This window comes from Mercenaria mercenaria, chromosome 10 (assembly GCF_021730395.1).
Source record: "Mercenaria mercenaria strain notata chromosome 10, MADL_Memer_1, whole genome shotgun sequence".
Classification (NCBI taxonomy): Eukaryota; Metazoa; Mollusca; class Bivalvia; order Venerida; family Veneridae; genus Mercenaria; species Mercenaria mercenaria.
In genome coordinates, this window is record NC_069370.1 from 33069908 (window position 1) to 33093691 (window position 23784).

The following is a 23784-nucleotide window of genomic DNA, read 5'->3' on the forward strand; positions in this document are numbered from 1 at the left end:
GTTAGAATGTGTTTTGTAAAGAGTCATCAAAATTGGATGGAAAGTACATAGAATAACATTTTATTTTGGCCTATCCGTATCCGTGTGCAGATTACACATAAGGTAAAATATAGTTTAAGATAAACCTTTATCGCAGGTAGAATTTAAATCAAAACTTCCTGATACATGTATGTAACGAGCGGACGATTAAGGAAGAGAATAAACACAGGTTATTTGTTAGCTGTTAGTTAACTGAACGAAATGTTTTTGAAAATATTCTTTATTTTGCTTCAAGGATTTTTTTACATACAAGGTATACATTAATTTTCTTTATACATTAATAAAACCATATTCATATTTTGTTTTACACAACTCTGTAAAGTGTTGTGGATATTTACTTTACATAAAAGATATTTTAGACATTTTCATGACTTGTATATTATCTATAGTGACTCTAAAAAGGAACTGTACACCTTAATTTTTTTTTTACATTTTTGCATGAAACTCTTAGAAAGGTATACAAATTTTGTAATAAAATTTACGATTCGTGCCTGCCTACATGATGCAGTGTGTTCCGTCATAATCATCAAATATGTAAACTATTTGTTTATTACATGTTAAATGATTCAAATTGTCAATTACAATTGTAATAATTTTGATTTGTTTAACGTGTTTCAATTTCTGCAATTTGTTCAGTACCGATTGTGTCAAACTCTTTATAATCAAAGCAACGTTAATGACGTAATTTTGAATGCCATTACATTCTTGAATAAGGGTTTTTTATGAGTTCACGAGCGTTTTGGTTGACAAAGGAGGTCATTGTTTACTTTCCGCCTGGATAGGTAATTTTGCATATGTTGATTTTGCAAAACAGTTGTGTCTTGTAAAAAGATATTTAAAAATGCAATGACAAATATGATTTTTGATTGCAAAGTTTCTTTTTTGCCTCACTGTATTTACACTAATGTTACACAATGTATAAGATATGAAAAGTAAATTAAAGTTAAAACGATGATAAAATCAAATCAAACAATTACAATTCAAAAACTCGGACAGATCAGATATATTTGCTATATTTACTTACATAGAATTTTACCTTTCTTTATATTTATTAATTATGTGGACTGCGTATTGCCATTCTATTTGAAATGTGATTATTCTTGTAGCATCAGAATCATATTGTGTATCTGACAAACCAACAACATGGACGAATGCAAGCAAAACTCACACCCTTGCAATACCTGATATAATTTACAAAGAACGGAAGCTTTCAATCAATATTGATGATCTTCATTTGGACAATAACCAAGTTTGGATAGGATATTTCAAGGCACTAACAGCATTTGAATACTTTGGTAAGTATAATAGTACATACTATACCTATATACTTTATAACTTTCAAATTCTGTTTCCACATGCTGTTGGACAATTCTGAAAATGTAAACGAGCGTACATGATCTAATTTCTCGGTTCAAGATCGTTGCTGCAGCACACTTTGAAAGTTGCTAATCATCCTTATATTAAGATCGACTGTCTTAAAATCAAGGAACAGGCGATTTTGAGTTCAATTTGGAAATCATATCATTATCTGCTCTCTATCAAAAAATGTAAATAAGAAAAAACACAGAGAGTATCGTTAATTCTTAGCTATTAGTATTCGAGGCAACAATTTTTTTTTATACAAAATGTTATAATTTTCCGTCCATTTTACTCTATTTTATCTTTGATCCTGTTTTGACTAAGACAGAATGTATATTTTCCTTATATAAATCTTAGAAAGGATTACATAAGAAACTTGTTTGTTTTTGGGTTTTGAGTCACACCGAAACGGTTTAGGTCATATGGCCACTTCGAAGATAGGTTTGTTGCAACTCAAAATGGTAGCAACGCATTTTTGTAGTCACTACCAAACTTCGGCCGTGTTTTGGTAGTCACTACCAAAATACGTTACACTCAACGTAATTTAGTAGTTTGCAAAAATGTAGTACCAAAATACGTTGGATATGTAGACATCCAACGCAAACCAGTATTAATAAAATCACATGATTTACAAATGACGAATGGACAATATTATTTCAAAGAAAGTCATGATGGAACTTAGTCGCTCATCCGACCTTGGCCTTTTGACCTTGAGAATATAACGGCCATAGATTCAGTCAAGCAGGACAATCGGAACATACGTGAGAGAGGGAAATACTACTCTAATATTGACATACATCGAGAGATATTGAAGGAACTTGGCACAACTGTTCACCACAACAGGCGTGTCAATTATCACAGAATCAAACAAGAGTGCGTAACTGTCACAAAGTACGCCCGTAATGCAGGAAGTATCACAAATACACAAAAAACTGGGAAGTAATTTTTTTTTTTTGAGGCCCCATATGGGTAACCCCGTTTATTCCTTTACATACATGAAACAGTAACATACACATAATACTATAATCCAGTATACAAAAGCAATGCAATAAAATGCAAACAACACAATGAATAAATATAAGTTTCAGTTTTTCAATCATATTTATCAAATATGTATCGATTCAATTATAATATTCCATATGTATGTAAAACGAAAGTTTTTTTTAAAAAAGGAAGATGTGATGCTAAATGATGAAAAAGGAAGGGGATAGATAAGAGAAGAAGAAAAAATGGGATCGTTTCCATTTAAATTGAAAAACTATATTCGATTTATGCTAAAAAAGAATGAAATTTTTGGGAAGTAATTTTTGCTAACAATACAATGTTATTGCATACGAGACCCTTTTCAAACTCTCAGGAATCTACATTTTGGTTGTTTTTCTACGAAATCTGTATCTCGAGAGGGGAACTCTAAACCCTCTCTCCCACCATTTTTTTTATCTCTCTCTTTTGTGCGTACTGTAAAAATGAGCACAGTCCCTGATGTAGAAAAAAAACTACCAAAATACGTTCCATTCCATGATCCTTAACACATCATATGTACCCTTGCAACGCATTTTGTCGCTACCAAAACTCGGCCGAATTTCGGTAGTGACTACCAAAATGCGTTGCTACCATTTTGAGGTGTAACATAGGTTGAATATTCAAAACCAATGTATAAGTAGAAAGTGTAAAATACATCGTGTAATTCTGTACCATGTGGATTTGTATGTTTTATAGTCAAGCTAAAAAAGATATAAAAGACTTAATATATCAAATAATAACTTACATTAGATATATGTTCATGGGTTGAGCGAGCTCATTATTACCACGTATTACCACGTAATTATCCGTGCAAAGTAGTTAAAAATGTTATTCAAAAGGCGTCCTCATCAAGCTTCACAACCCTCGAAATTCTGGTGTTTGTTGTAGGATAAGTTTATCTGCTTTTTTGCCTGGTTAGGGGCTATATAAATAAAAATACTTTTTTTCAATCGTTCTCAGAGTAATACTATTGAATTAGCAAGAGTTCCTATAGTGTATATGTTACAGGAAAAAGATGTTCCCTTTTGTGAAGCAAGCATGACACTTTTGATATATGTTGAATCAAACAAGAAGAAATACCCGAAGATGAGGCTTCAAAAGCGGGCTTATGTTTTATTCATTTAAATATGAATTAACAAAAAGTTACCTTATGACCTAAAACAGTAATAAAATTTGACACAGTTACATTTTGTACATTTGTACAATTTTTGTATCTAACACGAACGAGGTCTTAAAACGGGGTGGGTGGGGGTGGGGCGTGTAATTTTGTAACTTTGAGGTTTATCTATGGTAAGAGGATGTATAAGACATAACAACTTTATACAGATAACAGTCTGCATTCTTGTTCCGTACTAGTTTCATTCTCACACCGATTTACAGAACTAATACAGTAACTGTACTCTTAGATATTCATTATGAATATATTAGGCAAATAGATTCCCGTCAAAAGAGAGGCTCCGCTAGGGTTAGTTTTTGTGTTAACATCTAATTGAAATCCCTGAAAAACATATTATATAAAACAATTTTGTATGTCTTTCATAACAGTTAGTGAATTCAAGGCAGATCATACAATCATCCTAATAACTCTTTTATAAAATATGATGTGCACTAAATACATAATTTATTGTTTTACTTTTTATTATAGATTTTCTTTCAAGCCATATTTAGAAATACTAACTAATTTAATCTTGGCTGAAATGAAAGCTACCAGTTTTCAAATTTTAGCACAAGTGTCAATACCTCTTTCTTGAAAGGGAAATGGTATTGTATGAGAAGCTGACCCTAGCATGACTTAACCAAAGATCTTCGTATTGAACTGGTAACATCTTTGCTGCTAGACCTCCTCTCTGTACCTGCCACATTTACATAACCCTTGGTTAATGTTCATAATTATACTCGATTCTGAATTGAAGAGTTATGTAGGTACACATTACTGGAAGAGTATTATCATTTACTATATAGCAGATAACAGTGTGTGAAAAGTTAGTGCATTTTTCCATTGTCTGCATAATCCTCAATATTTACGGAGTTATAATAAGCAGCGTCTTTACTAGTGTAACAATTGTAACAAATCGATAACAATTGTAACAAACTTTCACTTTTTTGAGCGGCAGCAAATTTAATATCACAAACCGGCAAAAATGTTAAAACGGTAACAAATGTAACAGCGATAGCAATTAATGTAGCAATTTTATTTGTACTGCACTCGTTTTATGGAAAGAAACACTTTTTCATTTCATTAATATATAAAACATTCACTATTGATTTATTGTTAAAAAGTGACACAATTTTTCATTTTTTACATAGTGAAATTTGATATAAGTTATATTGTTTGAAGTTTAATGCTTGATATTTTCGTTTTGTTAGATATTTTATATTGTTTAAAGTTTTACCACGCGGTTAATGCTGTTATTCATTGCCGACTTTGTAAATAGAGCTAATACAATATTTTTTTAAACATAATATTTCTCAATGAAAGGGCCTTACAGATACTTTTATACATAACATTTTAAATCACATAATAATTTTGCCAAATAACTAAAGCTCGGGTGTGTACAATACTTTTCATAAATCAGTGAACAAGTGAACATGTAGTCTGTTTCTATATCTTTGTAAATTTCCGCTCAGTGGAATGAATGAATATATACTAAACATCTGCTGTATTGAAACGCATTAGAAACCCAGACCTTATTGTAAATGCAACAAGGGAAACTGTTGATTTCTAAATATTTGATAACTTAATTATAACATTATGTTTTCATTTGTGATTTTTAGCAGTTAACTTTATATACCGTATATATTTATTGTTCTAACACGACCCGATTCATTTTCCTATAAAACAAAGAAGACTGAAATATGTGCGTTGACATTTCATTTTTCTGACGTCACAAATATTACGTCATTGCGTCAAACGGCAGAGCGGCACGCTGGAAAAGAAAACAACGGAAAACAGGCAAATGTTTAATTAATGTCGCCAAGGATGTACTTTCAAACATTTTAGCAAACGCATGCAATAGTCAAGTTTGTTTGTTCACTTGTTTGATTGATATGACACCCTTTCGGTAAAGATTGTTATTCAGTGGGCAGTATCTATATTGATAACAAATACCTTTTCTTTGGTTTTGTATTTGTATTATGTCTTGTAAATATATTTTCACAATAAAACTAGAGACGTTTAGCTTACACTTGAAAAATATATACAAACACACGTAACTGTTCAATGGCTTGTCATGTGTGATGCCGTCAATTCTGGGATGTCGGGTGTATGTAGAACGGATGTTTCTGCACAATTTTACTATTTTCATTTTATTCAAATTAATTCAAATTAACAAAAACATTTATAACAAAACAAATAGTCAGCTTTTGAACACTGGTTATCCAGTCTATATGATTAAGTAGAAGTTCAGTGTCACTTTCAACGTCGGTTAACCGAACTAACAAGAAAGTATAACACGTTTGTTCTGTGTATGTCCATTAACTTTTCTACCTGAATGCTGCATTATTTCTTATCTTTTCAATTTACGATTTTCAACCAATGAAATCACAAATAAATATCATGACAACCAGTATATTCAAATTATGCAAAATATTCTTATACAGCTTTCTTTAGATCTTATCACATTTATACGTATTCTTGCATTGCTTCACAAATAATCAACTTAATTGTCAACAAATATTGCTGAAGCTAGCAACTTAATAAAGTTTACAGCAAGGATACATGCATTGTAAAAATTCAAGCTGATTTAATAATACGCAACGCAACGGTAATTTTGTAGTTAATACTTTACTTTTTTATTTATATTATGTTTAGTAAGTGTCCTTTAGATAAATTTTAAATCGTTTCTGGGGAATTATAATGTTAGTGCCTCATCTCCACAGGATTCTTCATATACCGTAAATAATTTATGTCCAGTATAGAGACTTTGGAAGAAGGAAGAGACATGTTATATCCAAGGACACAACTTTTTCATATTTTTATATAAATAGTTCACCTTAAAAAAACCTGTATGCTGTTTGATTTGTCACATATTTTCACGCGTATACCCCTTAGTTTCTTTGACCAAATCGCATGTATCTACAAAATAACAGCGCAGCGCACAGGTTTTGAAATTCTTGTGCTTGCCTCTCTGAAAGGTAAATTTCAAATTGTTCAGTTACAAGTTTAACATCTTTCGTATTGTACATATTTCAGTACTTATTAAGCTTGTAACTAAGTGCTTAAGATTCATTAGCTTTTACACTATTTTGATCTTACCAACAATTGACTGATAAAGAAATGAACAATCATTAAATAAGAACGAGATTCACGTTTAATATTTAATGACAAAATACAGTATATGGTCTGAATACGATGTTTTATTATATACATATTTAAATTCTGTGTACAAATACAGCTCTCATTTCACAAGGATCGAATTACTAACAGGCTAAACAAGAAATATCTTTTTAAAAAGATGGTCGGCGAATTGTATTAAGACAATACGTTTATGAGGTTTTCATATCATTTGTGTTATTTTATCATCTATCTAACATTTTGAAAATAGCAAAACTAAACACAACACTAAAACAGTTTAAATGGTTCTCTTTTAATTTTTCACAAAGATCTCGTAATGGTGCAATATTATTTCGTTTATTTTTCTATGTCGAATAATTACAGCAGTGGTCTTGAAGTCACTTCTCTACCTAGAAGACATGAATCGACCGGCTAATCACACCCTCATTCATGTGATACGCAGACCGTATTCAGCTCTCCCTGTAAATTGATACATACTGGTACTTTAACAGTTTCTATTACATTTTCTAAACTTACTTATCATTTTAGATATATTAATAATATTCTTGCTAAATATACTGAGCGAAGCGTAGCTTTAAAACTGTAAACATGCGTCATTAAACACTTTTTGCCTGACATTTCACTTAGCGTTGCACAATCAGGAAAGTGAAAATCAAGATCAATCTTTAAAATTGTAGTAAGACAAGAGGTATATGAGGTTTACAAATCGTGTCATTCTATCATCTATCTAACATTTTGCAAATAGCAAAACCAAACACCACACTTAACAACAATTTAAATGGTTCTCTACTTTCATTGAATATATGCACGGTTATATAAATAGCGCACACAAAAACATCACTAACTTCATTTAACATCAACAAAAATTTAAGATTTCGTTCGTTTACTAAAACAAACAAACAAAATAAAAAGAAAATAAAAAAGAAAGAAGAAAACAAACAAAAAAACAAAAGGGTGGAGGCGTATAATAAAAGGGTCATACAAAAGTAGCTAGATCTGGGATTTTCTATTCGGCTCTCGTGGATTTTGCAAGAACGGATCACATTCAGTGCATGCGCGCCTCATGAGATCCGATCTGGCAGAATCCACTCGAGCCGAATACAGCATCCTAGATCTAGCTACTGTTATAATAACTCTATTACATTTTAGATTTTACAATTTATCGTTCGTATCTATCATAAACATTTGGTACTGTTGCTGTACATCAGTTTGCTGTTTTTTTATAACAATAATTAAAACGATAATTAAAAATTCTGTAATGATGAAATAATTATGTGATGATGGTTATTATTATTATCCTCATTTTATTACGGTGGTAACGCTACTGTTTATATCCGTGAATCTTAAAGCTAAGACTGATGATGCAGAAAACGTAGGTGAGAGGGAAATCATTTTTGTGCATATTATCAAAGTTTCTTAGATATAGATTCCTGTAGATATGAAACTACATTAGCTTATATACATACACATCTAAAGACAATAATCTTCTTAAAGTATCATATAGTAGATGCAGTACTTTCTATAAGGTTCATGATTAAATTCTGCCTATATGCTGTTTGTTCCTTTTAACTTTTAGGATGTGCACGTGTAAGTGAGGAAGCTGTAAGCAACTCAAAAACATTTACATTTAAAAGTAATGGACCAGGTCTTTGTTTTTCTGCATGTGGACAACAGATATTAGTGGGCCTTCGTAGTGAAATGGTAGTATTTTAAATTACTAACGCTGTTTGGGTAGATATTGTTAATTAAATTTACAACTTATATTCTATCCCTATTTCTTTATTTTCTGGTAGATCGGAAATGGCCGATGTGTATACATCAACACAATAACCTTTCTAAATGTGTAAGTACTTTCAGTGTGTTTTAATATACGATATCTATCAAGGAGGTAGAAAGATAATTTGTTTTATGTTTTTCGAGCTTAAACCGTGGAAAATAGAAAGGAAGGGATGTCCTCCTTACTTGGTAGAATTACTATACCGGTAATATATTTAAAACCTGACGTAAATGCTTGTGTGTTGCCAAAAAACATAATATCTTTTATATATTACAGTGTTATTGCATTGGTAATAAATCTTTTGTGAGCAACCTCTTTGCAAAATGTGACAAGGCGTGTGAAGCTACAGATGATGCTTTTTTGTGTGGAGGATACGAACATGTATCCTTATACAAAGTTAACATAGAAGGTAAGCATTTATATTTAGCAGAAACGCTCTTAAGTATTGTCGTCGATATTACAATATCTCGATAATGAGATTCAGGTTGTAATATCGTCATTTTTCGGGTACTTATATCACAACTTTCGCAGTTGATGTGTAGCCTCGAAGTTTTAAAGTCGCGAAACTTGTAGTTTTCATTGGTAGTCAGTTGTATTACTTTTACCCGATATACTATGTGCGTGAAATTAGCCAGAGCAGCCAGAGTAGCCAGAGTTCAGTCAGAGTTTAGCCAGAGTAGCCAGAGTTCAGCCAGAGTTTAGCAAGAGTAGCCAGAGTAGCCATTGTTCAGCCAGAGAAATCATAACTCTGGCTACTCTGGCCACCCAGAGTTCAGCCAGAGAAGTCATAACTCTGGTTAATCTGGCTGGCCAGAGTAGCCAGAGTTCAGCCAAAGAAGTCATAGCTCTGGTTACTCTGGCTGGCCAGAGTAGTCAGAGTTCAGCCAGAGTAGCCAGAGTTCAGCCAAAACAGTCATAGCTCTGGTTACTCTGGCTGGCCAGAGTAGCCAGAGTTCAGCAAGAATAAACAGAGTTCATCCAGTATCCAGAACTCTGGTTACTCTGGCTGGCCAGAGTAGCCAGAATTCAACCAGGGTAGGCAGAGTTTCTAGATTTTTAACATGTTCTGGCTACTCTGGTCAGCCAAAGTAGCTATGGTAGCCCGAGTCACCAGAATATCATTTGCTCTGGTTTCGCTGGCTGTTTCTAACAGAGTAGCCAGAGTTCAGCCAGAGTAGCTAGAGTTTCTAGGATTTTAACATGTTCTGGCTACTCTGGTCAGCCAGAGTAGCCAGAGTAACTAGGTACCATGTTCGCAAAAATATTTCAGTCTTAGCTAAGACTAATTATGAAACAATATGTCATTTCTATCTTAATAGCATATTTATTTTCAGGTACATGTGTTTTTTACTTTCAATTTGGTGCCATTGTTTTTTTCAACAGAAGGAATATGAGACAATACACTGGGGATAAAATATGCCATGAATAAGATCCAGAATGGGTCAGTGCAAAACAAAAGACCATGACAGCCAGGTCGCACTGCACTAAATCACAGTCCAGTGTGGTATGGCATACAGTCGTATAAGTACTGAAGATCCAGGATGGATCGGTGTCGCTTCGACGTATCTACCCTTCGTGGATGGCAGGTTACTTTGTAAAATTACAACTTATATAAAAAGAAAACATACCTAAGCATTATTTACAATGTATATAAACAAACAGCCTTTGCATATACCCGTTTATTTATTTATTTTATTTTTTCTGAAAGTGTCATTTTCTGATTCGTGTTACTCTTAACTTTGTTCGAAAATCATGCCGTCTTACTGTTTCTTTGTTGTTGTTGTTGTTGTTATTCTATTTGATATTTTAGGCTTGTTTTAAAGATTTTCAATCTACCAGAAATATATAGACCTGTTCGCTTTAATCTTTGTGAATTTCAGCATTCATATACCACACACACACAACACGCAACAGGTCTAACTTTTTATTTACATTATGATTATATACAACAGTTAGTGCAACCTAATCATGTATAATATGATTTTTATGAAAAAGGGTCATACATTTTAAAAATGGCTCTAGTTTACATGTATGTCTGTATTTTCTCTGGCTGTTCTGGCCAGCCAGAATAACCAGAACCCGTGCGCATTTCAGTTATTTCTGGTTACTCTGGCCAGCCAGAGTAGCCAGACTATGTAAAATTATGAAACACGCTGTCCTGGTCAGCCACAGTAACCAGAATTCTGATTACTCTGGCTACTCTGGCAACAGGTTTTACTGTATTTTCTTGGCTATTTCTGATTAGCAGGGTAGCTAGTACCAATGGTCATCTCGGAAATTCTGGCTGTTCTGGCTAGCCAGAGTAGCCAGAGCAAATGAAATCATGGTCACTCTGACTACTTTGGCTGACCAGAGTAGCTAGAACATATTAAAATCCTAGAACGTCTGACTACTCTGGCTGCTGTCTGAAAAATAAGACAATTTTTTGAAGTCCGTTTTATGAATCATTTGATACATATAAAACACTAAAAAATCAAACCTGAGAGAACCAAAAGGGTCATTTCGCAATAGGTATTACAGTATTTCCTCTGGCTATTCGGGCTAGCCTGGGTAGCTAGAACCAATGGACATCTCGGAAATTCTGGCTGTTCTGGCTAGCCAAAGTAGCCAGAGCAACTGACATCCTGGTTACTCGGCTACTCTGGCTGAACTCTGGCTTCTCTGGCTAAACTCTGACTGAACTCTGGCCAGCCATAGTGACCAGAGTTCTGGCTACTCTGGCTACTCTAAATTGCCACTTGAAAATAGTTATTAACTTGAAATTCAGTTTTAAACATGCTATTTAGATAGATATGACATATGAGTCGCGCCATGAGAAAACCAACATAGTGGGTTTGAGACCAGAATGGATCCAGACCAACCTGAGCATCAGAATCCATGCTGTTCGCTAACAGATTCTCCAAGTCCAATACGCTTTAAAAGCGAACAACATGGATCCTGACCAGACTGCGCGGATGCGCAGCCTGTTCTGGATCAATGCTGGTCGCAAAGCCACTATGTTGGTTTTCTCATGGCACGGCTCAATTATTAAATTTCTTAATCAAATTCAGCTAAGACTGAAAAACTTTTGTGAACAGGGGACCTGGTTACTCTGGCTACTCTGGCTGACCAGAGTTGCAAAAACATGTTAAAATCCTACAAACTCTGGCCAGTCAGAGTAACAAGAGTTATGACTTCTCTGGCTGAACTCTGGCCAGCCAGAATAACCAGAGTTAAGATTCTGTGGCTGAACTCTGGCTACTCTGGCCAGCCAGAGTAACCAGAGTTCTGACTTCTCTGGCTGAACTCTGGCTACTCTGGCTAGCCAGAGTAACCAGAGTTCTGACTTCTCTGGCTACTCTGGCTAAACTCTGGCTGAAATCTGGCTACTCTGGCTAAACTCTGGCTGCTCTGGCTGCTCTGGCTAATTTCACGCACATCGATATACTAATATGCATGCGTGTATAGTTGTGAAAGAAAGGAAGTTATTTATGTATAATAATTTCACATAGTTTTCTTACCATTGTTCTTTTGCTTTTGACATATAAAGAACAAAGCAGTACTTAATCTTAATTGACAAGTCAAAGTCGAAATGACGTCACAGGTAAAATGTCGGACAGGTGCTGGACAGGGCTGAATTTACTTGCAATTAAAATACGTTTCACCAGATGCCCAATAGTGCAGCGTAACCTATAATTTTACCTGTGACCATTTGTTACGTGATCAAACTCTTAGGTTTTCACGTAGTTCGCGGCCGACGTATTTCACGAACCTTTGTAGCCGCTAAACCGTCTGTCCTCATAAAAACGCGAAATATAATGTTCGCAAACATTTCTAGGGTTACAATAATCCGTAAAAGTTAATAAAGTTGATGCAAGTCATTACACATAACTTCATACTAAAGTTTGTTTTCCGATAACATTTATCTTTTTTTATCTTTTTTCTTGAACAACTCGCCATCAACTGGAGCTCATCATTAGTGTATGTCATACTATTCAACCACAATTGTCACCTGTTTGTTTGTGTAGATAATAGATCATGTGAATATAGATCTATATATTCACTACGAAGACTGTTATTAAAAAAACCTCAGAGACAACAATTTGAAGCAGGAGATGATTATAATGCAAATAACTCGATTTTATCATTTGTTTGGTACATGGGAGTTCTTAAAGAATTGCTTCTGCGTTCTACATCACTTAAGAAATAATTTATGGCAAAAAAATGTTTTAACACTTATTTATGCACGATGGGCGGTCATAATAATTTCACGAGGGCGCAGCGGGGTGAAATTATTTGTACGACGTATTACCGCCCGAGTGCATAAATAGTATTAAAATACGGTTTTGGTATAAATTATTCCGATTCTAATATGCCCTAAATCTAAAACAGTTGATAGACTATAGTAGCGCTCTTTCTTGGTCGCAACAAAACCTTTAGCGTCATCGCATGTTAACGTGACGTTATTCTAGCGCTAGTGTGTTTTAAAAGAAACAGACATATTAGAATGTATAGTTATTAATACAAGTTCTTAACTTGACAGCTCAGGTTTTATATATTTATATTATAAGTATGATAATGACATTCAGGCCTGTGGTTTCTATTATGCTTATAACTGTTTCAGACAATTTTCATAGAAACGTTTCACTTAAATAATTCGAAAATAATTAAAATACGGTATTTATACATGTACATGTAATACCGCGTCCATTTTTGCAGTATAATTTAACCTTAAGGAAAAAAGATATAAATGTAGGGGATAAACTTCTTAATTCTAACTGCATACTTATAACGATTTGCACAGTCATGTCAATATTTGTCTGTGTACTTAACTTTTTCCACAGCTTCAGTCCAGTTCACTGAGACTTAGTAAACATGATCAACATGAAGTGCACAATCGCATGTTGTCTTTACATCCTTTTCCTTTTCTGGAATATTTCTGGTACTTTTTCATGACGTACGCCCTATTTTTGAACTTTGCAATATTACAGCTATATCTGTACTTTGTGTATTAAACTCCTTCTACAGTTTCCATCTAATTCAAAATAAAACGTTATCGATATAATGTAAGACTAGTTTTAGTAGTTAAGGGTCCGTTAAGGGTCCGTTAGAATTATCTCTCATCTATTAAAAGCTTTTTAACAGTACTTTCGGAACATCTTTTCAATAGTCTTTAGAGATGTGTTTAATAAGAGGTATCGGGATTTTCACAGAAAATTTAAATATCAATATGAAAATAATTACATAAGGTTTCTTGATCCCAACAGACATAAGATAAGCTTAACATGCAAAAAAAAAAAAAAAAAAATATAGCATTCACCATTGCTTTTGCCATTGTTAAAACAGACGTAAATTGCACCCTATTATTCTTGGACAAAATATTGACACGTGCAAATGTCGAAGTAAGACTTAGAAGTAAGACGCGAAAACTAAGTACTAACAAGGCAGTCTGAAAGACAGCTAAATCCCCCGCCACTGCTATGGATAGTGAAAGGGTAAAACCTTTGATTTTAGCTGTGACCTTGACCTTGAACTGACACGGCTGACTCATGAATTCTGCACAACGTCTTGATGAGGTGATCATTTGACCAAAGTTTCATGAAAATCCTTCAAGGGGTTTAGGAGATACAGAGCTGAAACCTTTGACCTTCAGTTGTGACCTTGACCTTGAGTTGACATGGCTGACTCATGAGTTCTTGATGAGGTGATCATTTGACCAAAGTTTGATGAAAATCCTTCAAGGGGTTAAGGAGATACAGAGTGGACACCAAATGGAAGGCTCAAACCTTCGACCCTTAGTTGTGACCTTGACCTTGAGCTGGCATGGTTGACTCATAATTTCTGCACATCGTCTTGATGAGGTGATCATTTGACCCAGGTTTTATAAAATTTCTTCAAGGGGTTTAGGAGATATAGAGTGGACACGAAATGGAAGGCTCAAACCTTTGACCTTCAGTTGTGACCTTGACCTTGAGCTGACATGGCTGACTCATAAGTTCTGCAGATTGCCTTGATGAGGTGATCGTTTGATCCAAGTTTCATGAAAATCCTTCAAGGGGTTTAGGAGATATAGAGCGGACACAAAATGGAAGGTTCAAACCTTTGACCCTAAGTTGTGACCTTGACCTTGAGCCGGCATGACTGACTCATGGGTTCTGCACATCGTCTTGATGAGGTGATCATTTGACCCAAGTTTTATAAAATTCCTTCAAGGGGTTTAAGAGATATAGAGCGGACACAAAATGGAAGGCTCAAACCTTTGACCTTAAGTTGTGACCTTGACCTTGAGCCGGCATGGCTGACTCATGGGTTCTGCACATCGTCTTGATGAGGTGATCATTTGACCCAAGTTTTATAAAATTCCTTCAAGGGGTTTAGGAGATATAGAGCGGACACAAAATGGCAGGCTCAAACCTTTGACCTTGAGTTGTGACCTTGACCTTGAACCGACAAGGCTGACTCATAGGTTCTGCACATCGTCTTGATGAGGTGATCATTTGACCCAAGTTTCATGAAAATCCTTCAAGGGGTTTAGGAGATATGGACCGGACACGAATTTGTTACGGACGGAAGGACGGACGGACGGAAGGACGGACGGACGCAGACCATTCCTATAATCCCTCCGCCACGGCGGGGGATTAAAAATATGAGCTCTTAAAGGCGTATGCTAGAATTCCCTGTATATGAGATGGGCGAAAAATTTTCCAATAACAGAATTTCTTTAAACTTTGGATATTGAAGGACAATCATCTAAGAAACAAAAAAAAAAGCAATAAAAATCATAGGTCACCGGTATCGAAAAAGAGTTATCTGCCCTTGAAAACGTCATTTTTGGGGGAAATACCGTTTTCAAGGGCAGATAACTCTTTTTCGATACCGGTGACCTATGATTTTCTTTGCATATTTTTGTTTCTTAGATGATTGTCCTTCAATATCCAAAGTTTGAAGAAATTCTGTTATTTGGAAAATTTTCGCACCAAATTCTAGCATACGTCCTTAAAGGTTTGAACTAAAAACTAAGTATAAACAAGAGCGCCGCGAAGCGGGGCAATATACGCCCAAAGGCTTACATCATAGGATGGGAGAAATTGACTGTTGAAGCCCCAAAGGACTGGAACAACAAAAGGAAAACTTCAAAAAAAAAAATCTAAGTCAACAAAAAAAAATTCAAAGTCTACAAAAAAATCCTTATCAGGTACAGGTATGTAAAAATACACCTTAAAATTGGAGGTACCATCCATGTTGTACCACAGAAAAGTGGTCTCGGTTTTTCCCTACGGCCAATAATAAAAAAGTTTCAAAATAAGCTATTTATAGTAACATAAAAGGGAAGTAATTCAAAAAAAAATTATTGTAAGTACAAAAAAAGAGATCTGCCAAATAAAAACAAGAGCACTGCAATGCAGAGCAATATACACAAAGCAAAGTCATATATGTTGACCCTTAAGTGTGACCTTGACCTTGAAGCGAGTCATCCGGAACATGCGCTCTGCACATCGTTGCAATGTGGTGAACATTTCTGCCAAGTTTCTTTGAAATCCTTCCAGCAGTTCAAGAGTTACAGAGCGGACACGAAACAAACTGATATGACTTTTGACCCCTAAGTGTGACCTTGACCTTGAAGCGAGACATCCGGAACATGCGCTCTGCACGTCGTCTTGGTGTGGTGAACATTTGTGTCAAGTTTCCTGGAAATCCTTCAAGGGGTTCAAGAGTTACAGAACGGACACGAAACAAACTGATATGACCTTTGACTCCTAAGTGTGACCTTGACCTCGAAGCAAGACATCCGGAACATGCGCTCTGCACGTCGTCTGGGTGTGGTGAACATTTGTGTCAAGTTTCCTTGAAATCCTTCAAAGGGTTCAAGAGTTACAGAGCGGACACGAAATTGCTAACGGACAGACGGACGGACAGACGGACGGACAGACGGACACCAGCGTCATAACATAATACGTCCCTTCGGGCGTATAAAAAGTAATATCCTAGAAGTATTAAATAAGAATTAAGAAGTGATAACTAAGAACTAGAAATAGACAATAAGAAGTTAGAAATATTATGAAAGAAATACGAAGTCCCATTTTGGTCTTCGTACTTTATAGAGAGGGGTAGGGTAAAATGGTGTAACTAGGGAAAACAATAAAATAAATTATGAAAATATGGGTTACGTCTCCTAAATAATATCTTCTGTTTTAAAAGAACATTAAGTAACGCAACCTATAATGACAAAGGTTGCTCCTGAAGAAATTGAGAAATCGATTCCCTTATTTTTTTTTTGAGTGTTACTAGTTAAACGTAAATTACACACTTTATTTGTTTATATCTATTTTTCTTAGATAGTCCATAAAATATTCTCGCTATGCTGTTGTCTAGCAAAAAATGAAAAGAAATCGTAGCTTAACTTTTTTGATGGTTTTACTTCTTTGTCTCTGGTAATCGCAAGATATCTCAATGATATTTAATTTCGATACGACTTGGACATAAATGTGACGTTATGATAGTGACGTGAGCAGGTTATTGCTAAAATCTAATATCGGATTAAACATGTTGAAAATATGGATGTATATGTTAAAATATTTATCTGTATTATGCATCAGTGCATATTAAGTACATGACATTTTGTTTTTTTCAAATTTATCTAAAATATGAAATAAATTGTTGTAATTACTTTAATTTTCATAATATAGTGGTCTGCTTTTACTATAATAAACTTAAGAAATAATTTATAGCAAAAGAGTTTTAACACTGTTTTATGCACAATGGGTGGTTATACGTCGGGCGTAATGAAATTATTTGTAAGATATATTACCACCCGAGTGTATAAATAGTGTTAAAACACGGTTTTGCTATAAACTATTTCGATTCTAATATGCCCTTAATCTAAAACACATGAAACAGTAGATTAAATATAGTTGCTCTCTTTTTTGATCGCAACAAAAACATTGACGTCACCGCACGTTAACGTGACGTCATTCTAGCGCAAGAATGCTTTAATAACAGATAAAAGCATATTAGAATATTGTTTTGCCGTCAGGAAACGACGTTATAAATCAGGTGTTTGTAAGGATATCTTAGCTTGTCCGAAGAGTTGTAAAACTTAGGTATAACATTACTATTATATACAGTAACATTTGTTTTAAACAAAATTACATGTGCTGTACTTAAAACGCATCTTTTTCAAGTGTTACACTTACCCAACTGTTTTACGATAAAATGGACACTGCCGTTAAGGACGGTCTCCATGATTTTATATTTGGGTACTGAAAGAAGGAGGAGTGCTGTTGTTCATAATTGGACCACTGTAAATTGTCAATCGTTCAATTTATTTAAAAAGCCCGGAATGAAATGAAACAAGAGGACCCTTGATTGCTCACCTGAGTCACAGACACTTGGGATCTGGACCCGACCCCTCCTCCGCCCCTGCCAAATATTAGCCAATATTTATAACATTACAATACAGCACGTACTAGCATAGGTGACAGTCATAAAAATGGTTTTGGTTACATTTTCAGCATGTTTTGAAAATATACCTTTTTACCATCAATACTCTGTAGAAGGAAAGATATGCAGTTGTGAAACTGGCACTGGGAATACGTCCTTGCGCTGGAGCCCCCGCCTTATAACATGCGTGTTATTAACCGGGTACCGAAAATACGCTAACGACTAAATTTATACTGGATCATCACTTCCTACGATAAAAGTCCAATTTCGGTACCCGATTTCGATTGCGCAGTACAAAGCAGGGATCAATTCGCAGGAAAGTGTTCCATGAAACTAAAATTGTTTTTTTATTCATAAAAGTAACAATTCAAATACGCATACCTTAAAATCCAATCTTATGTGCGAAAATAGTCTTAATCCTGTCCTGATCGAATTTAAATCAAAGCAGTATAATTTTTTCCAATATTTCACGAAAGTTCAGAATTAAATTTAATATATCCAATGAATATAAATCTATAGTTTTTTTTTTATTTGATAGATTTTTCTTCAAAATCACATATTTGATAAGAAATATTGTTTTGAAAACAATGAGCAAGAAAATGGGTCATCAAACTTGTTTTTGTGAAATTTGTTTTCGAACACAGCCACTGTTGCTGAAACTGCTAGCGATTTTAAACATTTTCACAATTTTCTGCTTGCTTTTTATAAATACCAACAAAAACTTGGATCAAGACATCACAATATAGTTTGTATATTTATTTCATACCATAGTCATGTTTGTAATACAAAATCCTTATAATGATAACATGATAACAAAAAATCTTGTTTCATATTCACTTTTGTGAACTTTTTTCAATAAAAAGTATTCATTGTAAAGAATATTTTGTTTTTAATTTTGAAAAAAATATGTTTCATAAATTTGTTTTTCTGTTTTCCTTGTGTATAGATTACTGTATTGTAAAACATAAACATGACCAAAAAGGCTTAATTGTATGTTAAGACCGCTTGAATACAACACCTGTTTAGACGAAAAAATGGCCTGAACTTGACCAAATTAATTATGTATACTAGCAGTAACTAGAAGTTAAAAATCGTTTTCCTTTCTATAATAGAATACTAAATGATTTGAAAGGAGATATTGCCTTAATAATACAAAGTTAATATTGTCTGATATCATATGAACAATACTGTCTTTGAACTAAAATGCTTTGCCAAACACAGCAACAAATGGCAAGTTGCATGATACATGTCAGGCAAGATACTTGTCAATACAACAAAAACCAGTATCAACATTTGAAAAATGTATTTTATACAAGATTTCTCATATTTAGGATTGTCCATAACATATTTCAACAAATGTTGACTTCACTTAACTATTTCCATAGATAGTAGATGCGCATAAAAACGATGAGTCACCAATAAAAAAATTGAGAAAAACAAGAATAATCAAGTCTTTAAATATATATTGTCACACCCTGTTTATCAGTGTTGTGGTAGAACATTCTGGAAAACAAAAGATATTATATATAATACAGGATGTCTCCAAACAGGTTAGTAAACAATAAATTGCCTTAAGGAAAATGACATATACATATCAACATACATATTCTAACTATGCCACAACATGTCGTCGCATTCTATATTAGTTCCATCAGCTGAAAAACAATGAAGCAATGAAAATTAAAATACCAGTTTATATAAAGTAGGTGTTGAGGGGACGGTACGTATTTCTACCGTCTGGGCTAAATCTAGTAACGTCTTTACAGCTAGGGCATGTTACATATTCATAGCGTATAACTATGGAATGATATTTAGGTAAATATTACACAATGCCTGCTGACTGTTACAATTTACTCACTGACACTCCCATTGTGCTTACTGGTATAGTAATCATGCATGCTGGCACCTTTAACACGCTTGTTGACAATGATACCACGCTTGTTGACAATGATACCATGCTTGCTGACAATGATACCATGCGTGCTGGAAGTTACAACTTCTTTGCTGCTTAGACCCTGATGTCTATATCATAATTTCGTTTGGCAAAATGACAGTGCCGTGTACCGTATTGGAATATTTCAACATGCCGGGACTGTATATAAGCAACATTGCACAGTTACAATGCTCACAGAAGAAAATACACGATGTGACCACACAATATGAAAGATGCAATCAGCCACTAAGCAAGTTGAAAGTAAGCATAATGCAAAGTGCAACATTGCACGTCACATTTTGATACCAGGGGGCGCAAGTTTGTAGTTTTCACGAAAAGTAACGGGAATATCCGGCCTATAACGGATTTTTAATTAGCTCTTGGCTAAGTGTCAAAACAGTCATCACTGACTCAAGCAATCTGCAAAATTCTGTCCTTAACAGCCAGTTTAATTTGTGAAATCTCAGGAATTTCAAACTGTAAGTCTTCCACTTATATAACACGTCACTTGTAAATAAACGCAACATTAAAAATAAACAAGCAAATTCGATGAATTGGTATCCCCCGCCGAAAGGGCTTGAGGTGAGGAATGGCAAAAAAATATTTCTGGCAAAAAGTTAAGGATGTTACTAAGAAGCAAATAATTTCGTCAAAATCATTTTAACAGAAAATGAATGTTTTTTTCCTTTTTTTGGGGGGGGGGGGGGGGGGGGGGGAAGGCAGCGGAGAGGGGGGTCGGGGAGCAGCGGGGGTGACCGGGTGAGGGTGCAAAATTTCACCTGTTGATTATAGATATTGATAGAAAATTAAAAATGAAAAAAAAAAAAAAAAAAAAAAAAAACTGGGTGGGGGATGGGGACGTATGATCGGGGTGGTGGGCAAGACCGAGTGGAGAGTGAGGTGGGGGAATGGTACAACTCTGCATGCTAATAAATATTCATGGAAGGTTTGAAAAAAAAATAAATAAAAAGGAATGATTTTTTTTTTTTTGGGGGGGGGGGGTGGGGTTAGAGGGGGTGGGTGTGTGACCAAGGCAAGGTGGTGACCTAGCCCGCCCGCTTAGCTCAGTAGGTAGAGCATTGGTCTACGGATCGCGGGGTCGTGAGTCCGATCCTCGGGCGGGGCGTATGTTCTCCGTGACTATTTGATAAACGACATTGTGTCTGAAATCATTAGTCCTCCACCACTGATTCATGTGGGGAAGTTGGCAGTTACTTGCGGAGAACAGGTTTGTACTGGTACAGAATCCAGGAACACTGGTTAGGTTAACTGCCTGCCGTTACATGACTGAAATACTGTTGAAAAACGGTGTTAAACCCAAAACAAACAAACAAACAAGGTGGTGACCAGGTGTTGGTACAAAACTTCACATGTTTATACTAAATGTTCATGGAAAAGAATGAAAGAAGTTTAATGAAATTCTACCAATGGGTTGGTTTGTTATGTACAAATCTGTAAATTTTTAAACAATTAAAGGGCAATAACTCTAAGGAAAATTGACCAATTGAAAAAAAAAAAATGAACGGCATCATCGAAGTATGTTGGTTCATATTTATTTCAAGTTTCATGAAATTCTACCAGCTTGTTACTGAGAAATGGCAGCAGATGTAGATTTTTCATTAAATCAAGGGCAATAACTCTAAGGAAAATTGACTAATCCGATAAAAAAAATTGACGGGCATCATCGCAGTATGCTGGTGTATGTTTATGTCAAGTTTTATGAAATTCTACCTGATAGTTACTGAGAAATGGCTGCGGACGGACATTTTTGGGTATTATTCATTAATCAATGGCAATAACTCTAAGGGAAATTGACAAATCTAAAAAAAACTTGACGGAAATCATCGCAGTATGTTGGTTCATGTTTATTTCAAGTTTCATGAAATTCTACCTGCTAGTTACTGAGAAATGGCTGCGGACGGACGGACGGACAACGCCATTTCAATACCCCCCTCCCGATTTCATCGGCGGGGGATAATAAAGTTAAGACAAATGGCGATTTGCAAAAAGGGGAAGTAACTATTGTTAGATCTCCATACATATTCGGATATCCTCGATAATCTTTCCGGCAAATAATTATTCAAAGTACGGAAAAATACGACCACTTGCACATAGCGCCCCCTGTTATCAAAATGTGACATATACTTTTGAAATGACATTATGCTTACTCCTATTTTGCCTAGTGCCTGATTACATTTTCCTTACTGGTTGATCACTTCGTGAATTATGTTCTTGGATGCATTACAGATTAACCAGTATAACCATAACATGTTGAAATATTCCAATACGGTACACTGCACTGTCATTTTGCCAAATGAAATTATGATATAGACATCAGGGTCTAAGCAGCAAAGAAGTTGTAACTTCAAGCACGCATGGTATCATTGTCAGCAAGCATGGTATCATTGTCAACAAGCGTGGTATCATTGTCAACAAGCGTGTTAAAGGTGCCAGCATGCATGATTACTATACCAGTAAGCACAATGGGAGTGTCAGTGAGTAAATTGTAACAGTCAGCAGGCATTGTGTAATATTTACCTAAATATCATTCCATATATAACGCTCGACGTTTGCCATTATCATGCTTTTTGTTTAGCCGATATTTTTGATAACTATTCAATATATCGTCAAAATATGTACGGACTTTATTTGAAATGCCTCAAGGTATATGGATTTGATGTTCCTTATCTTGTTTTTTTATTCACAATTTATAGTTCCATTGAAATAACTTCTGGATCACTTTATTTCCGACAATGACTTCCAAAAAATACTCAAACATATACGTTTACAGACACATAGCTACAAATGTTTAAAGAGTTAAACGAATGCGGTTTTATAGAAAGTATTACACTACATATATGATATTTTTTTCAGCTACTATGTCAAGAAATATGTCTTCAAGGGATGAAAAAAGTAACAAATGTCTCCAGCTAGGTATCTATGAACGATTCAATGCCAGATATTGGAAGAATTGTATAAGGTTTTTACAAACCATATGTGCATTTGGTAAGTTAACGTTCAGTTTTATATTAATTGACTGTCCATTTTAACAGTTACGAGCATTTAAGATAAAACACTTGGCTTACATTAAATTGCAAATATTAGCGAATGCTTGATCCGAATTTCTTGAAATCAAATGATTGATGCATTTAAACGTTTATACATAGTTGTTTTTATAATCATTTTTGCAATGATAATTATCACGGGGGAGGAACTGTTACACGAGACTTGGTTGTGGAGGATATCATGTTACAGATTTAGGATGCTACTGTTACAGCATTCGGAGGAAAAAAATCACTGTCGGTGTTTTGTTTGCCAAAAAAGTAGTAAACATTTATCTCTTTTTTGCAAAAGTAAAAATTGTTTTTCTAGATCAGTGGTATGTATGTCTGCTGAGACATGGTTTAACACGTGAAACACAGTATATTTATGTCTATCAAGCGTTTAATGACAAAATCCGAAATTTTGATAGAAAATTATCTAAAAGAAGTTGATTAAAATATGTTTCAACCATATTTTATGCTCATTTGCATCGATAAAGACCCTCTTTAGGCATGCAGTTATAATACGAGGTAGAAAAATCAATGTGGGTCTAATTTTTCGTGGTTTTATAGAATGCTACAGTTGTGGGGTGCTTCTTCTGGATGTGTTACAGATTTAGGATGATACTTTTTGGAATACATTTTGACAATATATAATACCAGGATAGCAAATAAAATTTAGATATCATGAATTATGCGGGATTTTTTGTAAGATGTAACAAATATATTATACCAAGTGCATTTTTTTCTAATTTCGAAATTCTAAATCTGATTCAACAGCTATATATAATAAATGATATATAAACATTTTCAGTGGAAAGCTAGTGTTCTATATCTATTGTATATGATAGCATAATCACCAATTGCATTGTTTAAGCTAATGCAGCCAATTTTAAAC